The 22,310-nt window shown below is 44.8% G+C and overlaps 1 protein-coding gene across 1 annotated transcript in view; it reads right to left on the reverse strand.

The window, feature by feature from the left end:
• LOC137349188 (integrin beta-1-like) overlaps positions 1–21,980 on the reverse strand; it is a 126,184-nt gene extending 104,204 nt beyond the window's left edge. Inside the window, exon 1 of the mRNA XM_068014616.1 lies at positions 21,664–21,980. The gene's annotated coding sequence lies outside the window, so the exon portion shown is untranslated. The remainder of the gene's footprint in view (positions 1–21,663) is intronic.
• Between the last annotated feature and the right edge of the window lie 330 nt (positions 21,981–22,310).

Below are 22,310 nucleotides of genomic sequence, written 5' to 3' on the forward strand. Positions count from 1 at the left end.
TAATAGTAAAGGACAACATAAGGACAATAGTGAGAAAGGATCTTAGCTCAGATGATCAGCAAGTGGAATCAGTCTGGCTGGAGATTAGGAATAGCAAAGGTTAGAAAACATTGGTGGGGGTTGTTTATAGGCTCTCTAACATTAATTAGTAATTTCATAGTCAAAGATCCTTCGGGAAAAAGTGATCTTAATACAACTGAATTCCATGTTAAGTTTGAAAGTGACATACTCCAGTTCCAAACAGGAATCTTAAACTTAAACAAAGCCAATTACATAGGTATGAGGGGAAACCTGGCTGAAGTTGATTGCTATCATACCTTTTATTGCAATTACCCAAACAAACAGTGAAAGACATTTAAAGAAACAATTCAAAATATATTCCATTAAAAAACTCATCAAGAGAGTAAGCCAGAGATGGATGTAGGAAAGTTAAAGATAGTATTAGATTATAAGAGGCTTCTTAATGTTGTAAAGAAGTAAGCCTGATGATTGGGAGTGTTTTAAAAACCAGCAAAGGGTGAACAATAAGTTGATAAAAAGGAAACAAATAGAATGGGAGTGTAAATTAGCCAGGAATATAAAAACAGACTGTACACATTTTTACAAGTATATGAAAAGGGAGAGTAGCTAAAGTAAATATTGGTCCCTTAGAAGCAGAAAGGAGAAATTATCGTGGGGAATGAGGAAATGACAGACGAACAAATATTTTGTGTTTGTCTTCACATTAGAAAAGACAAATTACATATCAGAAATATACAGGGTAACCGAAGGGCTAATAAGAGTGAGGAACTTAAGGTAATTGATAGTAAAGGCCTGCTACCCGACCCGAACTAGACGGGACCCAACCACGTGTCAGGTTCGGGTATGGTCGGGCTGGCCACACATGGCAAGTGTTCTGCTGATAAAGTATTGAAATTAAAAACTTAACTGAGCTAGCAGTCCAGGACGAAACTGAGTCTGCGCAGTGAGAGAGTGATGTCACTATGACGTCTTCACGCATGCGCTGCAGCTTCCGAGACCGAAGGTAAGTAAAGGGATGGTCGGGTTGGGTAGAGTTGGGGTCGGGGTCGGGTCGGGTTTAGGTCTACGTCGGGTTCTTTTTCCTGACCTGAGCAGGCCTTTAATTGATAGTAAAAGCAGAGAAAAAGTATTGAAGAAACTTCAGGGACTAAAATCTGACAAATCCTCAGAACCTGATGGCCTACATCCTAGGGTTCTAAAAGAGGTAGCTGCACTGAGAGTGGCGGCACTGGTTATGATGTTTCAAAATTCCCTAGATTCTAGAACGGCCCAACAGATTAGAAGTTAGCAAATGCAACATGGCTATCCAAGAAAAGGAGAAAGAAAACAGCAAACTACAGGCCCGTCAGCCTGACATCAGTGGTCGGGAAAATGCAGGAATCTCTTAAGGAAATCTTAATGGACTTAAAAAATCATAGTATGATCAAAGTCAACATGGTTTTATGAAAGGGAAATAATGTTTGACATTTGTTGAGAGTTTTATTTTTTGAGTTTTTAAAAATTCATTCATGGGATATGGGCTTCACTGGCTAGGACAGCATTTATTGCCCATCCCCAATTTCCTTCGAGGAGATGGTGATGAACCACCTTCTTGAACCACTGCAGTCCATCTGGTGTAGATACACACACAGTGCTGATCGGACGGGAGTTCCAGGATTTTGGATTTTGATGTGTGGCTTAGAGGGGAACTTGCAGGTGGTGGTGTTCCCATGCAACTACTGCCCTTGTCCTTCTAGGTGATAGAGATCACGGGTTTGGAAGGTGCTGTCCAAGCAGTCTTGGTGCATTGCTGGAGTGTATCTTGTGGATGGTACACACTGCTGCCACTGTGCGTCAGTGGTGGAGGGAGTGAATGTTTGTGGATGGGGTGCCAATCAAGCGGGCTGCTTTGTCCTAGATGGTGTCGAGCTTCTTGAGTGTTGTTGGAGCTGCACTCATCCAGGCAAGTGGAGAGTATTCCATCACACTCCTGACTTGTGCCTTGCAGATGGTGGAGAGGCTTTGGAGAATCAAGAGGCGAGTTACGCACCGCAGGATTCCTAGCCTCTGACCTGCTCTTGTAGCCATGGTATTTATGTGTCTACTCCAGCCCGCAAGGAGGCCATCAATATTATTGGGCGGCCTCCTCAGGTGCTGAAATGCCTGCCTGTTGCTGGTAAGATACCAGTGACAGTAGGAGCAGGCCCTTAAGTGACAATTAATTGGCCATTTAAGGGACTCAACTGGCCTGGAGTGGACAGACCGTTTGCCACCTCCCCCGCTGCTGGTAAAAATAGGATGCAACTAGTAGGGTAAATAAAGGGGAACGAGTAGATGTAGTATACTTGGATTTCCAAAAGGCATTCGATAGGGTGCCACACAAGAGGTTAACGTGCAATATAACGGCTCATGGAGTTGGGGGTAATATATTAGTATGGACAGCAAATTGGTTGACAGGAAGCAAAGAGTAGGGATAAATGGGGTATTTTCAAGTTGGTACACTGTGATTGGTGGACTGCTGCAAAGATCAGTGCAGAAGCCTCAGCTTTTTACAATCTACATAAATAACTTAGACAAAGAAACCAAGAGTAATATATTTAAGTTTTCTGGCAATACAAAGTTCAGTGGGAATGTAAGTTGCGGGGAGACCACAGACTTCAAAGAGACATAGGGTGGAATTTTACACCCCTCCCAGGAGTGGTGGGGGGGGGGGGGGGCGACGGACGGACGGAAAATCGAGCAGGAGGCAAGTTGCGTTGTTCCCATCGCCTACTCGCCTCCGCTGCTATTTTTATCAGTGCCGAGGAAGGTGGGAAACAGCCCACCCACTCCAGACCAATTGAGGCCCTTAAATGGCCAATTAATTGTCACTTAAGGGCCTCCTCCCACTGCCACTGGTATCTTACTAGCGAAGGACAGGCATTTCAGAACCCAAGGCCACTGCCCATTAATCCTTGCGGGCTGGGTCCCTCCTGATGGGGCACCCTGCGTCCCACGGTGGGCCCCCCCACAGCACCAGCCAGCCCAGCTTAACCTACCCCCACCCTCCCCAGATTATGATCCCTATCCCCCTCACCAGGGCCCTGCCAATTGCCCCAGTGAGGCCCAAAGCCCTGCCTCAAGAGAAGCAGAGGTCCTGACCGAGGCCAATTAAAGGCCTGAGCGACGCAAAATTGCAACGTGGATACTCAAAGGTAGTGATCTCAGGATTACTACCAGTGCCACTTGCTAGTCAGAGTAGAAATAGCAGGATATATTGAATGAATACGTGGCTGAAGAGATGGTGTGAGGGGGAGGGTTTTAGATTCCTGGGACATTGGGCCGGTTCTGGGGGAGGTGGGACCAGTACAAACTGGACGGGTTACACCTGGGCAGGACCGGGACTGATGTCCTAGGGAGTATTTGCCAGAGTGGTTGGGGAGAGTTTAAACTAAAATGGCAGGGGGATGGGAACCTTTGCAAGGAGTAAGAGGAGGGGGGGGGGGGGGGGAAATCAAAGACAAGAACAAAAGACAGTAAGGGGAATAAGAAAAGTGATAGAGAAATCAAGGGCCAGAATCAAACAGGGCCACAGTGAAAAATAATGGGAAGGGGACAAGTAATATCAAAAAGCCAAGCCTTAAGGCTCTGTGCCTTAATGCGCAGAGCATTTGCAATAAAGGGAAGAATTAATTGTGCAAATAGATGTAAACGGGTATGATATAGTCGGGGTTACAGAGACACGGCTGCAAGGTGACCAGGAATGGGAAATGAACATTCAGGGGTATTCAGTATTTAGGAAGGACAGACAAAAAGCAAAAGGCGGTGGAGTTGCATTGCTGGTTAAAGAGGAAATTAATGCAATAGTGAGGAAAGATATTAGCTTTGACGATGTGGAATCTGTATGGGTGGAGCTGAGAAACACTAAGGGGCAAAAACATTAGTGGGGGTTGTATATAGACCCTTAAACTGTAGTGGTGATGTCGGAAATGGTATTAAACAGGAAATTAGAGACCCATGCGATAAAGGAACATCTATAATTATGGGTGACTTTGATCAGCATATAGATTGAGCAAATCAAATTAGTCACAATACCATAGAGGAGAAATTCATGGAGTGTATATGAGATGGTTTTCTGGACCAATACGTTGAGGAACCAACTAGAGAACAGGACATCCTAGACTGGGTATTGTATAATGAGAGGGGAATAATTGACAATCTCCTGGTGAGAGCGCCCTTAATATGATAGAATTCTTCATCAAGATTGAGAGTGACGTAGTCAATTGAGACTAGGGTCCTGAATCTTAGTAAAGGAAACTACGAAGGTATGAGGTGCAAGTTGGCTATGACTGATTGGGAAACGTTACTTAAAGGGATGACGGTGGATAGACAATGGCAAACATTTAAAGAGCGCATGAATGAACTGCAACAATTGTTTATCCCTGTCTGGTGCAAAAGTCAAACTGGAAAGGAAGCCAAACCATGGCTTACAAGGGAAATTAGAGATAGCATTAGATCCAAGGAAGAGGCATATAAATTTGCCTGAAAAAAAAACAACAGACCTAAGGATTGGGAGCAGTTTAGAATTCAGCAAAGGAGGACCAAGGGATTGATTAGGAAGGGGAGAATAGAGTACGAGAGCAAGCTTGCGGGGAACATAAAAACTGACGGTAAAAGTTTCTTTAGGTATGTGAAGAGAAAAAGATTGGTGAAGGCAAATGTAGGTCCCTTACAGTCAGAAACAGGGGAATTTATTATGGGGAACAAAGAAATGGCTGACCAACTAATTGGATACTTTGGTTCTGTCTTCACAAAGGAGGACACAAATATCATACCAGAAATGTTGGGGAACACATGGCTTAGTCAGAGAGAGGAACTGAAGGAAATCAGTATTAGTAGAGAAATGGCATTGGGGAAATTGATGGGATTGAAGGCCGATAAATCCCCAGGGCCTGATGGTATACATCCCAGAGTATTTAAGGAAGTGGCCCTAGAAATAGTGGATGCGTTGGTGATCACCTTTCAAGATTCTATAGACTCTGGAACAGTTCCTATAGATTGGAGGGTAGCTAATGTAACCCCACTATTTAAAAAGGGAAGTAGAGAGAAAGCAGGGAATTATAGATCAGTCAGCCTGACGTCGGTAGTGGGGAAAATTCTGGAGTCCATTATCAAAGATTTTATAGCAGAGCACTTAGGGAACAGTGGGAGAATCGGGCAGAGTCAGCATTGATATACGAAAGGGAACTCATGCTTGACAAACCTACTAGTATTCGAGGATGTAACTAGTAGAGTTGATGAGGGGGAGCCAGTGGATGTGGTTTATTTGGACTTTCAGAAGGCTTTCGACAAAGTCCCACATAAGAGATTAGCGTGTAAAATTAAAGCGCATGGGATTGGGGGTAGTGTATTGCGATGGATAGAAAATTGGTTGGCACACAGGAAACAAAAGGTAGGGATAAATGGGTATGGGGCGAAAGCGAGAACAGGTTACTGAGTTGGATGATCAGCCATGATCATAATGAATAGCGGAGCAGGCTCGAAGGGCCAAATGGCCTGCTCCTATTTTCTATGGCTTCGAGGCCCAGCAGTGACAAATGGGGTACCGCAGGGATCGGTGCCAGGACCCCAGCTATTCACAATATACATTAATGATTTAGATGAGGAAACTAAATGTAATATTTCCAAATTTGCAGATGACAAAACCGGGTGGGAGGGTGAGTTGTGAGGGGGATGCAGAGAGGCTTCAGGGTGATTTGGACAAGATGAGTGAGTGGGCTAATGCATGGCAGATGCAGTATAATGTGGAGAAATGTGAGGTTATCCACTTTGGTAGCAAAAACAGGAAGGCAGATTATCTAAACAGCTATAAACTGAGAGAGGGGAATATGCAGCGAGACCTGGGTGTTCTCGTACACCAGTCGCTGAAGGTAAGCATGCAGGTACAACAGGCAATGAAAAAGGCCAATGGTATGTTGGCCTTCATAGCAAAAGGATTAGAGGAAGCTTTGGAAAAGGTGCAGAGATTTACTAGGATGTTGCCTGGTATGGAGGGAAGGTCTTACGAGGAAAGGCTGAGAGACTTGAGGTTGTTTTCGTTAGAGGAGGAGGAGAAGAGGTGACTTAATAGAGACATATAAGATAATCAGAGGGTTGGACAGGGTGGATAGTGAGAGCCTTTTTCCTCGGATGGTGATGGCAAACACGAGGGGACACAGCTTTAAGTTGAGGGGTGATAGATGTAGGGCAGATGTCAGAGGTAGTTTCTTTACACAGAGAGTAGTAGGGGCGTGGAACGCCCTGCCTAGTAGACTCGCCAACTTTAAGGGCATTTAAGTGGTCAATGGATAGACATATGGATGAAAATGGAATAGTGTAGGTCAGATGGTTTCACGGGTCGGCGCAACATCGAGGGCTGAAGGGCCTGTACTGCGCTGTAATGTTCTATGTTCTACAGGAGCAGGGATGTCTTGCTGCAATTATACAGGGCCTTGGTGAGGCCACCCCTGGAATAGTGTGTGCAGTTTTGGTCTCTATCTGAGGAAGGATGTTCTTGCTATAGAGGGAGTGCAGCGAAGATTTACGAGACTGATTCCTGGGATGACGGGACTGACGTACAAGGAGAGATTGAGTCGGTTAGGATTATATTCGCTGGAGTTCAGAAGAGTGAGGGGGCATCTCATAGAAACCTATAAAATTCTAACAGGACTTGACAGGGTAGATGCAGGAAGGATGTTCCCGATGGTGGGGGAGTCCAGAACCAGGGGTCATAGTCTAAGGACATGGGGTAAACCTTTCAGGATTGAGACGAGGAGAAATTTCTTCACCCAGAGTGGCGAGCCTGTGGAATTCGCTACCACAGAAAGCAGTTGAGGCCAAAACATTGTATGTTTTCAAGAAGTTAGATATAGCGCTTGGGCCTAAAAGGGATCAAAGGGTACGGGGCAAAAGCAGGAACAGGTTACTGAGTTGGATAATCAGCCATGATCACAATGAATGGCAGAGCAGGCTCTAAGGGCCAAATGGCCTGCTCCTATTTTCTATGTTTCTATGGCTTCGAGGCCCAGCAGAGGTGGGCTCTCCCCGCCTTATTAGTCAGTATGTGGTGCCACTGCCTCAATGTAAAATTCGAGCCACAGACAGGTTAAGTGAGTGGGCAACAAAGTGGCAGATGGAGTATGACGTGGGAGCAAGTAGGAGGTTATCCACTTTGCTAGTAAGAAAAGCAAAATACTTTTTAAAAGGCGTGAAACTTGTCAATATTGATGTTTAGAGAAACTTGGTTGTACTTGTACACAAAACAAAGTTAGCATGTTGGTACAGCAATCAATTAGGAAGGCGAATGGCATGTTGGCCTTTATTGCACAGGGATTGGAGTACAGTAATAAGGGAGCCTTGCTACAATTGTACAGGGCTTTGGTGAGACCACACCCAGGAGTACTGTGCACAGTTCTGGCCCTCATATCTAAGAAAGGATATAGTTGCCTTGGAGGCAGTACAGCAAAGGTTTACTAGATTATTCCTGGGATGAGAGGGTTGTCCTATGTTGAGGCGCTAAGTAAATTGGGCCCATATTCTCTGGAGTTTAGAAGAATGAGTGGTGATCTTATTGAAACATACAAGATCCTGAGGGGATTTGATAGGGTGGATGCTGAGAGGATGTTGCGCCTTATGGGAGGGAATAGAACTAGGGGACACAGTTTAAAAATTAGGGTTCTCTCATTTAAGGCAGAAATGAGGAGAAATGTTTGCTCTGAGGCTTGTTAGTCTGTGGAATTCTCTTCCCCAGAGAGCCGTGGAGGCAGCGACATTGAATATTTTTAAAGGTCAAATTAGATAGATTCTTGATTGACATGGGAGTCAAAGGTTATAGCAGGTAGACAGGAAAGTAGATTTGAGGCTGCAAATCAGCCATGATCTTAGCAAATGGCGCAGCAGGCTCGAGGAACCGAATGGCCTATTCCTGCTCCTAATTCGTATGTTTATATGTTCCCTTGGCTGGGGTATCTAGAATAAGATGGCACAATCGAAGGACAAGGGGCCGTTCATTTAGGACTGAGATGAGGAGATATTTCTTCACTCAAAAGGGTTGTGAATCTTTGGAATTTTCTGCCCCAGAGGGTTGTGGATACACCATCATTGAATGTATTTAAAGCATAGACAGAGATTTTTGGTCACTCAGGGAATCAAGGCATATGCGGAGTGGGTGAGAAAATGCAGTTGAGACAGGAGATCAGCCATGATTGTTCTGAATGGTGGAGCAGGCTCGAGGGACTACATGGTCTACTGCTGCTCCTATTTGTCAGTTCCGATGAAGGGTCACTGACCCGAAACGTTAACTCTGCTTCTCTTTCCACAGATGCTGCCAGACCTGCTGAGTGGTTCCAGCATTTCTTGTTTTTATTGCTGCTCCTATTTCCTATGTTCTTATGCAAGTCCTACTGGAGTGTAGATGCAAAGTACAGGCTTGTTTCCTATAAGACTCATGCTTCCGATCATGTAAAAATATGCTCTAAAGACCTGCATGACATTGGAAACTGGTTCTACTGCTATATTCATCTCATCCAGTCCCACAATATATTAACTTCAGCATTTTGTTTTATTCATTTGAGGGATATGAGCGTCGGTGGTTAGGCCAGTGTTTATTGCCCATCCCCAATTGCCCTTGAGAATGTGGTGGTGAGCTGCCCTCTTGAACCACTGCAGTGCTTGGGGTGTAGGTACAACCAACAGTGCTGTTAGGAAGAGAGTGTTCCAGGATTTTGACCCAGTGACAGTGATGGAACAGCGATATAGTTCCAAGTCAGGATGGTGTGCGGTTTGGAGGGAAACTTGCAGTTGGTGGTGTTCCCATGCATCTGCTGCCCTTGTCCTTCTAGGTGGTGGAGGCTGCAGGTTTGGAAGGTACTGTCGAAGGAGCCTTGGTGAGTTGCTGCAGTGCATCTTGCATACGGTACACACTGCTGACACTGTGTCTCTGGTGCAGGGAGTGAATGTTGAAGGTAGTGGATGGGGTGCCAATCAAACAGGCTGCTTTGTCCTGGATGGTGTCGAGCTGCACCCATCGAGGAAAGTGAAGAGTATTCCATCGCACTCGTGACTTGTGCCTTGTAGATGGACAGGCATTAGGCAGACAGGTGGTGAGTTACTCACCGCAGGATTCCCAGCCTCTGGCCTGCTCTTGTCGCCACAGCAATTATGTGGCTGGTCCAGTTCAGTTTCTGGTCAACAGTGATCCCCAGGATGTTGATAGTGGGTGTTTCAGCGATAATACCATTGAATGTAAAAGGGGAGATAGTTAAATTCTCGCTTGTTTGAGATAGTCATTGCCTGGCACTTGTGTGGCGTGAATGTTACTTGCCACTTATCAGCCCAAGTTGTACAGATCTTGCTGCATCTGGACATGGGCTGCTTCAGAATCTGAGTCGCGAATGGCGAACATTGTGCAATCAGCAGCGAACATTTCCACTTCTGACCTTATGATGGACAGAAGGTCATTGATGAAGCAGCTGAAGATGGTTGGGCCTAGGACACACCCCTGAGGAACTCCTAGAGTCATGTCCTGGGACTGAGATGATGGACCAACAACCACAATCATCTTCCTTTGTGCTCGGCATGACTCCAACCAGCGAAGAGTTTTCCTCGATTCCCATTGAATGGTTTTACTAGGGCTCCTTGATGCCATACTCAGTCAAATGCTGCCTTGATGTCAAGGGCAGACACACTTACCTCTGGGGTTCAGCTCTTTTCTCTGCGTTTGGACCAAGGCTGTAATGAGGTTAGGAGCTGAGTGGCCCTGGCAGAACCCAAACTGAGCATCAGTGAGGAGGTTATTGCTGAGTAAGTGCCACTTGATATCACTGCTGACGACCAGGAGGAGACTGATAGGGTGGCAATTGACCGGGTTTTTTGTCCTGCTTTGTGTGTACAGGACATACTTGGGCAATTTTCCACATTGCCAGGTAGATGCCAGTGTTGTAGCTGTACTGGAACAGCTCATTAAGGGCACAGCTAGCTCTGGAGCACACGTTTTCAGTACAACTGCCAGAATGTTGTCAGGGCCCATAGCCTTTGTAGTATCCAGTGCCTTCAGTCTTTTCTTGATATCACGTGGAGCGAAATGGATTGGCTGAAGACTAGCATCTGTGATGCTGGGGACGTCAGGAGGAGATGGAGATGGATCATCCACTTGGCACTTCTGGCTGAAGATGGATGCAAAAGCTTCAGCCTCGTCTCTTGCACTGATGTGCTGGGCTGCCCCATCGTTGAGGATGGGGATGTTTGCGCAGTCTTCTCCTCCTGTCAGTTGTTTAATTGTCCATTCACGACTGGATGTGGCAGGACGACAGAGCTTAGATCTGATCCATTGGTTGTGGGATCGCTTAGCCTTGTCTATTGCATGCCGCTTCTGCTGTCTGGCATGCATGTAACCCCGAGTTGTAGCTTCACCAGGCTGACACCTGAGTTTTAGGTATGCCTGGTGCTGCTTCTGGCATAATAATAAAAGCAAAGTACTGTAGATGCTGGAAATCTGAAATAAGAAATGCTGGAAATACTCAGCAGGTCTGGCAGCATCTGTGGAGAGAGAAGCAGAGTTAACGTTTCAGGTCAGTGACCCTTCATCAGAACTGGCAAATGTTAGAAATGTAATAGATGCAATAGGAAATGCAAATGCTTCTGGCATGCGCTCCTGCACTCTTCATTGAAACAGGGTTTGTCCCCAGCTTGATGTTAATGGTAGAGTGGGGAATATGCTGGGCCATGAGATTACAGATTGTGGTTGAATACAGCTCTGCTGCTGCTGATGATCCACAGCACCTCAGATGCCCAGTTTTGAGTTGCTAGATCTGTTTGAAATCTATCCCATTTAGCACGATCGTCGTGCCACACAACACAAGCTTCATATAAAGCACAAAGCAACTCTGTCCTATAAAAGGAGGGATTAAGATGACTTCCTGCCCTTTGATGAGGTGATTATATATTCACATCATGCAACCTATTTTACTGCAATCACAACGATAGGTTGAATCGCACCATGCTTCTTGTGGTCCACAAGCACCCGTCCTACATGAACCACACCACAGTAGAAGAGTCTCAGTGTGCTCAATAAAGATCACAATTTTGATAAGAATTTTGCAGTTGCTAGGAACAGTATTTTCTACATGGTGAAATACGCAGAGCTTTTAATTCTCTCTACGTTGGCCAAAATAAAGGTAAGCAAGATGATACTCGAATCTACTGCATGACACATACTAGACTCTAATCAATAATAACTTGGTTTCTCCTAACCCTCAAGTTCAATATAAAAACACTTTCAATAAAAGTCAATCAAAAGCTCCCTGCAATGAGAGTATTTTGACCCACATATTTCTGACAGTTCTACTTCATCATCCACCCTGATCATCAAATGGGAGAAGGAAAACTACACTGAGGTAAGATTGCAAGATAATTCTCCACTCAGTATAAGTAAAAAAAAAGTGACAGACAATTCATAGTGAGCAGCAATTAGGAATAACCATGACTAAAACAGTGAGAAGTTAATAGAAAAAGCAGCTGAGATAACTTACAATAGGAAATAGCTTAGAAAGCAACATGGTAAAAATAAAATCCAAAATTATAAGGCAAAAAAAAAAACTTACTCTTACTTCAAAATGCTCCAGAGGCCAAATGAGCATGTGTGTGAATACTGAACAATGAAGTCTGAAAGAAGCGAGAATAGTAAAGTAACAAATCTTTGGACTCAACTGAATGAGTTAACCACCCACACACGGGAAAGTATATTAATTGACACTTTGGTGGGCCCTCATTACATTTAACAGCACATCTGAAGTACTACAATAACTCACATTATACACATCTCTTGTTCACATTTCACGACGCGGTGAGCTGTTTTTCATTTTACGAATTGCTGAACTGATTTCAGAGCAATATCAGCACATCTGCAATGCAAATTGTGCCTATGACTTCAAACTTTTGGCCCTGGATGTTGGGGAAAGATCCTTATGCAGCTGGATTTCAAAAATTACAACTACAGGGTACTGATGTTAGTGTAGTCACTGAAGTTTGGGTTGCTGTGGCGGAGTGTTATATTGTAAAAATAGCATTAGGACTCAGGTTGGAGAATGAACTGGTTTTACTCCATTACCCTTAACTCTACTTAACTGCATAATTTCACAGGTTTATTTTCCTTCTGCAGCACTCATCTCACTTAAAAAAAAAACACTTATACAGTATCTTTACTATAGTTTTGTAGCCAGAAAGATAAAGGAAAAGAAACCAACACCACACAATATCAAGTTACATATCAACCTGCCTTTTCTTCATCACTGTTGTGTCAGATACTTTGAATTCCCTATCTACTACCATGGAAAAACAATAGCTCCAAAAACTGCAGCAGTTGAAGGAAAAGGCCCTCCACCACACCTCAGAGTGACTAAGAATGGGCAATAAATGTGGCCTTGCACATGTCACCCACACCCCCAGAATATGAAAAATCTAAGACAAATGACCAAAGGTCTATTTGAAGAGGGTAGCTTCTGAGGTTTTTGAAGATGTGAAGAAATTGAACAGGGCAGATATTTAGATAACTAATTCCAGAGCGGAGAGTGTTAACAGCTTATTGTTCGGCCCAGATGGAGCAGAGGGACAGAGGATGCATAGTATAGAATCAGAGGAATGGAAAACACGTGCCAAGACGGAAATCAATGTAATGGGACACAAAGTCAGTAGGCCACCAAGAACAGGGAAGCAGAATTTTAAACAGAGAGGACATGGTGACAGACTTGTTAAGCAGTTGTAATTACTCCAGTGTGGAGCTGGGAAGGCTAATAGATAGTGGCGCACAACATTAAAGCCTTGACAAACCGACATTATGCATAAAGATATTAACAAATTTTCCACAAAAAAAAACCAGGACAAATCCAATCTAGCCAATTAATGTCCTCTCAGTCTACTCTCGATCACCAGCAAAATGATGAAAGGGGTCATCAAAAGTGCTATCACGCAGCACTTGCTCAGCAATAACCTCCTCACTGACGCTCAGTTTGGGTTCCGCCAGGGCAACTCAGCTCCTGACCTCATTACAGCCTTGGTTCAAACATGGACAAAGGAGATGAACACCAGAGGTGAGGTGAGAGTGACTGCCCTTGAATTCAAGACAGCATTTGACGGAGTATGGCATCAAGGAGCCCGAGCAAAACTCAAGCCAATGGGAATCAGGGGAAAAACTGTCCGCTGGTTGGAGTCATACTGAGCACAAAAGATGATGGTTGTGGTTGTTGGAGGTCAATCATCTCAGTCCCAGGACATGACTGCAGGAGTTCCTCAGGGGAGTGTCCGAGGCCCAACCATCTTCAGTTGCTTCATCATAAGGTCAGACATGTGGGTGTTCGCTGATGATTGCACAACGTTCAACACCATTCCCAATTTCTCAGATACTGAAGTAGTCTGTGCCCAGATGCAGCAAGACGCAGACAACATCCAGGCTTGGACTGATAAGTGGCAAGTAACATTCATGCCACATCAAGACCATCTCAAACGAGAGAGTATCTAACCATCTATCCTTGACATTCAATGGCATTACCATTGCTGAATCAACATCCTGGGGGTCACCACTGACCAGAAACCGAACTGGAGAAGCCACTTAAATGCTGTTGCGGCAAGAGCAGGTCAGAGGCTGGGAATTCTGCGGCGAGTAACATCTCTTGACTTCTCAAAACCTGTTTATCTACAGAAGTGTGATGGAATACTCTCCACTTGTCTGGATGGGTGCAGTTCAAACACCACTCAAGAAGCTAGACACCAACCAGGGAAAGCAGCCTGCTTGATTGGCACCCCATCCAGCACCTTCAATATTCGCTCCCTTCACCACTGACGCAGTGACAGCAGTGTGTACCAACTACAAGATGCACTGCAGCAATTCACCAAGGCTCCTTTGACAGCACCTTCCAAACCTGCAACCTCTACCACGGAGAAGGACAAGGGCAGCAAATGCATGGGGAACCTGCAAGTTCCCCTTCAAGCCACACACTATCCTGACATGGAACTATCTCACTGTCACTGGGTCAAAACCCTGGAACTCCCTTCCTCACAGCACTGTTGGTGTACCTACACCCCAAGGACTGCAGTGGTTCAAGGCAGCAGCTCACCACCACCTTCTCAAGGACCATTAGGTATGGGCAATAAATGCTGGCCAACCAGCAATGCGCACATCCCATGAACAAATAAAAAAAACAATTCATTTTCCACAATACTGCAAAAAAAAAATTAATAAAATCATGGGTTGAAACCCCACTCCAGAGACTTAGGAAGATATAGGAACATATGATAGGAACAGGAGTAGGCCAGTCAGCCCCTTGAGCCTGTCGCACCATTCAATGAGATCATGGCTGATCCGCGGCTTAACTCCACATACCTGCCCTTGGCCCATATCCCTTAATATCTTTGCTTAACAAAAATCTATCACAGATTTAAAATTAACAACTGTTCTAACTTCAACTGCTGTTTGTGGGAGAGAGTTCCAAACCTCTACCACCCTTTGCATGAAGTGCTTCCTAACATGGCAGGTCATGCCTCACAAGCCTTACTAAATTCTTTGAAGATGTGACAAAACACGTTGATGAAGGAAGAGCAGTGGATGTGGTGTATATGGATTTTAGCAAGGCGTTTGATAAGGTTCCCCATGATAGGCTCATTCAGAAAGTAAGGAGGCATGGGATACAGGGAAAGTTGGCTGTCTGGATACAGAATTGGCTGGCCCATAGAAGACAGAGGGTGGTAGTAGATGGAAAGTATTCAGCCTGGAGCTCGGTGACCAGTGGTGTTCCATAGGGATCTGTTCTGGGACCTCTGCTCTTTGTGATTTTTATAAATGACTTGGATGAGGAAGTGGAAGGCTGGGTTAGCAAGTTTGCCGATGACACCAAGGTTGCTGGAGTTGTGGATAGTGTGGAAGGCTGTTGTAGGTTGCAACGGGACATTGACAGGATGCAGAGCTGGGCTGAGAAGTGGCAGATAGAGTTCAACCTGGAAAAGTGTGAAGTGATTCATTTTGGAAGGTCGAATTTGAATGCAGAATACAGGCTTAAAGACAGGATTCTTGGTAGTGTGGAGGAACAAAGAATTTAGTAAGGCTTGTGAGGCATGACCTGCCATGTTAGGAAGCACTTCATGCAAAGGGTGGTAGAGGTTTGGAACTCTCTCCCACAAACAGAGACTACTGGCAACACCTATGCAGTCATATTCAGCTGGCCTCAGACACCGGAAACATCAGAGGAATGTATGATGGCATGAAGAGAGCTCTTGGGCCAACCATCAAGAAGATCGCCCCCCTCAAGTCTAAATCAGGGGACATAATCACTGACCAATGCAAACAGATGGACCGCTGGGTTGAGCACTACCTAGAACTGTACTCCAGGGAGAATGCTGTCACTGAGACTGCCCTCAATGCAGCCCAGCCTCTACCAGTCATGGATGAGCTGGACATACAGCCAACCAAATCGGAACTCAGTGATGCCATTGATTCCCTAGCCAGCGGAAAAGCCCCTGGGAAGGACAGCATTACCCCTGAAATAATCAAGAGTGCCAAGCCTGCTATACTCTCAGCACTACATGAACTGCTATGCCTGTGCTGGGACGAGGGAGCAGTACCCCAGGACATGCGCGATGCCAACATCATCACCCTCTATAAAAACAAAGGTGACCGCGGTGACTGCAACAACTACCGTGGAATCTCCCTGCTCAGCATAGTGGGGAAAGTCTTTGCTCGAGTCGCTCTGAACAGGCTCCAGAAGCTGGCCGAGCGCGTCTACCCTGAGGCACAGTGTGGCTTTCGTGCAGAGAGATCGACTATTGACATGCTGTTCTCCCTTCGTCAGATACAGGAGAAATGCCGTGAACAACAGATGCCCCTCTACATTGCTTTCATTGATCTCACCAAAGCCTTTGACCTCGTCAGCAGACGTGGTCTCTTCAGACTACTAGAAAAGATCGGATGTCCACCAAAGCTACTAAGTATCATCACCTCATTCCATGACAATATGAAAGGCACAATTCAACATGGTGGCTCCTCATCAGAGCCCTTTCCTATCCTGAGTGGTGTGAAACAGGGCTGTGTTCTCGCACCCACACTTTTTGGGATTTTCTTCTCCCTGCTGCTTTCACATGCGTTCAAATCCTCTGAAGAAGGAATTTTCCTCCACACAAGATCAGGGGGCAGGTTGTTCAACCTTGCCCGTCTAAGAGCGAAGTCCAAAGTACGGAAAGTCCTCATCAGAGAACTCCTCTTTGCTGACGATGCTGCTTTAACATCTCACACTGAAGAATGCCTGCAGAGTCTCATCGACAGGTTTGCGTCTGCCTGCAATGAATTTGGCCTAACCATCAGCCTCAAGAAAACGAACATCATGGGGCAGGATGTCAGAAATGCTCCATCCATCAATATTGGCGACCATGCTCTGGAAGTGGTTCAAGAGTTCACCTACCTAGGCTCAACTATCACCAGTAACCTGTCTCTAGATGCAGAAATCAACAAGCGCATGGGTAAGGCTTCCACTGCTATGTCCAGACTGGCCAAGAGAGTGTGGGAAAATGGCGCACTGACACGGAACACAAAAGTCCGAGTGTATCAGGCCTGTGTCCTCAGTACCTTGCTCTACGGCAGCGAGGCCTGGACAACGTATGCCAGCCAAGAGCGACGTCTCAATTCATTCCATCTTCGCTGCCTTCGGAGAATACTTGGCATCAGGTGGCAGGACTATATCTCCAACACAGAAGTCCTTGAAGCGGCCAACATCCCCAGCTTATACACACTACTGAGTCAGCGGCGCTTGAGATGGCTTGGCCATGTGAGCCGCATGGAAGATGGCAGGATCCCCAAAGACACATTGTACAGCGAGCTCGCCACTGGTATCAGACCCACCGGCCGTCCATGTCTCCGTTATAAAGACGTCTGCAAACACGACATGAAATCGTGTGACATTGATCACAAGTCGTGGGAGTCAGTTGCCAGCATTCGCCAGAGCTGGCGGGCAGCCATAAAGACAGGGCTAAATTGTGGCGAGTCGAAGAGACTTAGTAGTTGGCAGGAAAAAAGACAGAGGCGCAAGGGGAGAGCCAACTGTGCAACAGCCCCAACAAACAAATTTCTCTGCAGCACCTGTAGAAGAGCCTGTCACTCCAGAATTGGCCTTTATAGCCACTCCAGGCGCTGCTTCACAAACCACTGACCACCTCCAGGCGCGTATCCATTGTCTCTCGAGATAAGGAGGCCCAAAAGAAAAGAAGGAGGAACAGAGGGATCTTGGAGTCCATGTCCATAGATCGCTCAAAGTTGCCACCCAAGTTGATAGGGTTGTTAAGAAAGCGTATGGTGTGTTGGCTTTCATTAACAGGGGGATTGAGTTTAAGAGCCACGAGGTTATGCTGCAGCTCTATAAAGCCCTGGTTAGACCACACTTGGAATATTGTGTTCAGTTCTGGTCGCCTCATTATAGGAAGGATGTGGAAGCTTTAGAGAGGGTGCAGAGATTTACCAGGATGCTGCCTGGACTGGAGGGCATGTCTTACGAAGAAAGGTTGAGGGAGCTAGGGCTTTTCTCATTGGAGAGAAGCAGGATGAGAGGTGACTTGATAGAGGGGTACAAGATGATGAGAGGCATAGATAGAGTGGATAGCCAGAGACTTTTTCCCAGGGTGGAAAGGGCTATCACCAGGGGGCATAATTTTAAGGTGATTGGAGGAAGGTTTCGGGGAGATGTCAGAGGTAGGTTCTTTACACAGAGAGTGGTGGGTGCGTGGAATGCGCCGCCAGCGGTGGTAGTAGAAGCAGATACATTAGGGACATTTAAGCAACTCTTGGATAGGTACATGGATGATAGTAGTATGAAGGGTATGTAGGTAGTTTGATCCTAGAGTAGGTTAAAGGTCCGGCACAACATCGTGGGCCGAAGGGCCTGTACTGTGCTGTACTGTTCTATGTTCTAACATCACTCCTGAACGGTCTGCTCCTAATTTTTAGACAATGCCCCCTAGTTTTAGAATCTCCAACCAGTGGAAATAGTTTATCTTTATCTAGCCTGTTTTTTCCTGTTAATATCTTGAAGACCAATCAGATCACCCCTTAACCTTCTAAATTCCAGCGAAAACAGGCCTAATGTGCATAATCTCTCCTCGTAACATAACCCCTGTAATCCAGGTATCATTCTTGTAAACCTACGTTGCACTCCCTCCAAGGCCAAAATATCCTTCCTAAGATGTGGTGGCCAGAACTGCTCACAGTACTCCGTGGGGTCTAACCAGGGTTTTGTACAGCTGCAGCATAACCTCTGTGTCTTTATACTCCAATCCTCTAGATATAAAGGCTAGCCTTTTTGATTATTTTCTGCACTTGCTCGTGACATTTTAAAGATCTATGCACCTGAACCCCCAAATCTCTTTGGACACCCACTGTACTTAACCTCTTACCATTTAGAAAGTACCCTGCTCTATCCTTTTTTGATCCAAAATGGATAACCTCACGCTTGCCCGCATTGAAATCCATCTGCCAGAGTTTTGCTCACTCACCTAGTCTGTCAATATCTCTTTGCAATTTTATGCTATCATCTAGACTGTCTACAATGCCGCCTAACTTTGTATAATCAGCAAATTTGGATATATGACTTACTATGCCATCATCCAAGTCGTTAATAATAATGTGAATAATTGAGGCACCAACACAGATCCCTGCGGGACACCACTAGTTACATCCTGCCAATCGGAGTACTTACCCATTATCCCCACTCTCTGTCACCTACCACTCAACTAACTTTCTAAACATGTCAATAATTTTCCCTCAACTCCATGGGCTTCTACCTTAGTTAACAGTCTCTTATAAGGGACTTTATCAAATGCCTTCTGGAAGTCCATATAAATAACATCTATAGACACTCCCCTGTCCACTACCTTAGTCACCTCTTCAAAAATTTCAGTGAGATTTGTCAGGCATGACCTTCCCATCATGAATCCATGCTGGCTGTCCCTGATTAACTGAAATTTTTCTAGGTGCTCTGGTTTAAGGTCATAACCAAGCTAACATGTCAGTGCTGTACTAAAGGAGTGCAGCACAAGAGGTTCTGTCTTGTGGATGTGATATTAAACTAAAGCCCAAATGCCTGTTAAAAGCAATTAGTTGGCTTAGAACTTTGGGATGGCCTGAGGGCATGAAAGACACTTCATAAACGCCTTTCTGCATTGCAGCTCCAACATGTTGTGGCACGGATTGGTAGGGCGAGAAGAACCAACTTACAACTATGACCTCAGTCTATCCCAAAGTGGTTCAAAGCCAAAGAAGAACTTGTGAGGTAGTCATTGTTGTAAAGTGGGGAAATGTGACAGCCAATTAACACACAGTAGAGTCGCACAACATGATGCATCAAGTGACCAGTTACTTTTTATTAATGTTGGTTAAAGGATAAATATTGGCAGGACACGAGGAAAAATCTTCTGCTCATCTCCGAATCATACCATGAGACTTTTGTCCCCACCTGAGGGGTCAGACAGGGCCTCAGTCTACATCTTATTTGACAGATTGCACATCAGACACAAGGCACGCTCCCCAGCAAATATCCACAACACTATATTGGCTCGCCTGTCAGCAAGTAATCTAAAATTCCAGTCGAGCAATGTTGCTTGGCAAAGTAGTAAGCTGAAAATCAACTTTTGCTATAATAAAGAATCATTTTTCAGTTCCACATTGAACTTTGTTCTGTTTATATTGATTAAAACTTAGTTTTTCTTTAGTCATCACATATACGTCTTATAAAAGAACATTTACATGGCATATTACAGTACATGGTACTCATGTTACAAGATACAAGTGTAAAAACATGCACTTAAAAATCTGACTGATGGCAAACATGGTCAGCAGCTGTAACAAGACCTAATTTTATGATCTAAATGTTTAAAATGAATTGAATTGAATTTCAGTCTGTATACAGTTAACATGTACCAGAGTACAAAGAAGCAATTTAAAGATAAGGTGCCACAATAGTTCACCAACTAAGACAACACTATACTTTCATCTTGAAGACAAGCCAAATTTAAACAATGTATCTGATTTTATTCCCCAATTTTCTCCTCTCCTGAAGAACACTGACTCATAATGGAATGACTGTCCTACAAGAACCTTCTAGCATCTTGCTTGAATAGTCACTGCTCATATACAAACTGAGGTGGTGAGTTGCAGTAGGCTCATCAAAAAAAAGGAGGTATCGTACCTAATCCCAATGATCTCGTCTTCTGATACATATGTAATTGCTTTACAGTAAGGAATCACTGACAAGTGGAAAATCTAGCTAATTTTGCCTTTTCTAGCACAGGGTCAGTGGTTGCGTCCTCACAGCCACTCCAGCCAAGATCAACAAATTGAACAGATTAGGGTTTGAACCTAGCATTTTCTCTGTAGCTTCAGTACATTAACCATCATTCATCAATGCACATTCGTCTTGTGATACACAATGTGACAAGATAAATAACACACTGTATCTGCAGAATAGTTGTCAAAGTTTTATAAACCTGTTGATATGTTTTTCCTTGGATTTATAAGTCCTCACAAAAGACCTAAACTTTGGTTTAGTGGGCAGAAAGTCACAAGTAAAGCAGAATCTTTAACTGTCTTCTGATTCATTTTGGAAGATACTTTTACACTGCCCTTCACTAAAATATAAGCAAAGTTTGAAAAGTGAACTAAAATTAGTCTTCCTTTTCCTCAACTGAAATTGGTACATTAACAATTGGAATGGCTAATATGTTTCAAAACCTCTTGTCTGCTGAAACCTATTTCCTTATTTGTGCTTATACGAATGTGAAATACAAACAGAATAGGTCACAGACCATCATTTGCACAGTACAAAGCCTGACATGGTAATTAAAAATGTCTGTTATATCAGCTGTAACATGCCTACAGCACAGGGTGTTCCACCAATGTTAGCTTTTTTTTATTACTTGTAAATTCCCTAAAACTATCAAAAAATTGGATCTTTTTTCAACCGGAGTTAAAACTAAAATTAATAAAAGGCAGTCAAACAGCTACCATTCTATGACTTTTAGACAAAAGACAAAGCAAAATAAAATACACGCCCTAAGGCCACTAAAACAGAAAACCATGCAACACTCTAGAACAAACTCTGGTTGTTTAACTGTCATTAAAAACATTCAAGATTGCAGATCTGAAGATACAGCTCGAGAATAGAAATGAGTGATAAAAAAACTGCTTTGATATGGGACTAAAAGTTTTTTTTCGGGGGGGGGGGGGGGGAAGAGAATAAAGGCTCAATCGGGCTGATAAGAAATGGCCCAAATTCTGATGCTAAAAATGTCCACGAAAACAGTTGTCTCCACATTTACAGTAGCAGATTGGACTCGACAAGATTCGCAGCTTCATCACCCCTACCCTCCCCCCTTCTGTGTGTGTAATATATATGAAAAAGATATATATTTAAACTAGCTGCATGTTCCCCACCCAAAAATAGGACATGTATCACATTCCAGCCCTTTTTGCGGCAGGAGATAGACAAAAAAAAAAATCCTCCTGTGGATGCCTCTCTCTCTCCCCCCCCCCCCCCGGATTCAGGGTCGGGCAGACAACAGGCGGTAAAGAGCAATGAGACACCGAACAGGTTTAACATTACCACGGACCGGACCGCTTACCTTTGAAACAAAAGTCTATCAGACTAACGATATTTACAGCCGTTAAGATTTCCTTTGGCCCCGGCGGGTCTCCTCTGAAGGGAGGGGGCAGCGGCGGCAGTTATTATCAGCACAAGCTATCCCGCTTTAACGCTCTGACTTCAAAGGGCGCTTTGCCTCTTTTTCTTTTCCCCCCTCCCCGCCCCTACGCCTGGCTCCGTTTCTCTCCGGGACGTCGCTCCGTCCAGCGGTGGTGGCAGCTCCCTTCACTCTCGCTCCGTTCAGACGCCGACTGCTCCTCGAGCACTGCCGAACGGTTCCGAGTTCAGCCGAGCGAAGCTGCCGCCCTCCCCCGGAAACACATTCCTGGCTGACGACGTCACTGCGTGGGCGTGACGCTGAGTTAAGGGTGATGTCATTGCCTGGAGGGTGATGGAGGGACTGGGATCGGATGGGATGGGGCGCCTGAGACCAGAAACAAAACACTTAGGTCGTCACTTGACATTTTGGATGACATCTGGGACTCACAACGCTCCAGCTTTTTCCTGATCTAGTCAGGCAATTAAAGATTACCCATCTGGACATTGCAAGGGAGAAAAATCATAAATTCATTTCAGATCTTTTTTCTTCATTTTATTTGAACACTTTTATTTTTAAAAATTAATTCC

The sequence above is a fragment of the Heterodontus francisci genome, chromosome 2 (genome assembly GCF_036365525.1).
Source record: "Heterodontus francisci isolate sHetFra1 chromosome 2, sHetFra1.hap1, whole genome shotgun sequence".
Classification (NCBI taxonomy): domain Eukaryota; kingdom Metazoa; phylum Chordata; class Chondrichthyes; order Heterodontiformes; family Heterodontidae; genus Heterodontus; species Heterodontus francisci.